Source organism: Austrofundulus limnaeus, unplaced genomic scaffold (assembly GCF_001266775.1).
Source record: "Austrofundulus limnaeus strain Quisiro unplaced genomic scaffold, Austrofundulus_limnaeus-1.0 Scaffold490, whole genome shotgun sequence".
Classification (NCBI taxonomy): Eukaryota; Metazoa; Chordata; class Actinopteri; order Cyprinodontiformes; family Rivulidae; genus Austrofundulus; species Austrofundulus limnaeus.
The window spans coordinates 5,345-6,135 of record NW_013952892.1 but is presented as its reverse complement, the minus strand read 5'-3'; the positions used below and the strand labels follow the sequence as shown (position 1 = coordinate 6,135).

Below are 791 nucleotides of genomic sequence, written 5' to 3'. Positions count from 1 at the left end.
GTGTCAGAATCTGAGGTCTGGATCAGAACATGTTGGTCCTGCTGGGCCCACGGTCCTGATGGAGGTATGCAGAGAGTGGGCTCGGCGCTACGCGGGCCCTCCGGTCCAGAAGAGTCCCAGGTTTGTTCTGGACCCGGACAATGGGGGTCGTGTCTGAGAGCTGTGGGACACAAACACGGGAGACATCCTGGGACGGAGGAGGGAATGTAGACTGGGACCAGAACTCCCACTCTGACCAGAGGCAGCTGATTATCTGAAGGTCCCTGTGTTCAGCCAACATCAGCCGAAACATCAGCCAAAACATCAGCCGAAAAATCAGCCAACATCAGCCAACATCAGCTGAAACATCAGCCGAAACATCAGCCGAAACATCAGCCAACATCAGCTGAAACATCAGCCAACATCAGCCGAAACATCAGCCGAAACATCAGCCGAAACATCAGCCAACATCAGCTGAAACATCAGCCAACATCAGCCGAAACATCAGCCGAAACATCAGCCGAAACATCAGCCAACATCAGCTGAAACATCAGCCAACATCAGCCGAAACATCAGCCGAAACATCAGCCGAAACATCAGCCAACATCAGCTGAAACATCAGCCAACATCAGCCGAAACATCAGCCGAAACATCAGCCGAAACATCAGCCAACATCAGCTGAAACATCAGCCAACATCAGCCGAAACATCAGCCGAAACATCAGCCGAAACATCAGCCAACATCAGCTGAAACATCAGCCAACATCAGCCGAAACATCAGCCGAAACATCAGCCGAAACATCAGCCAACATC

The 791-nt window shown here is 51.8% G+C and overlaps 1 protein-coding gene across 2 annotated transcripts in view; it reads right to left on the bottom strand.

Annotated features, from left to right (window-relative positions):
* The window catches only part of LOC106530094 (myelin basic protein), a 7,861-nt gene that overhangs the window by 6,005 nt on the left and 1,065 nt on the right, over positions 1-791 (bottom strand). The gene's annotated exons all lie outside the window — the stretch shown is intronic.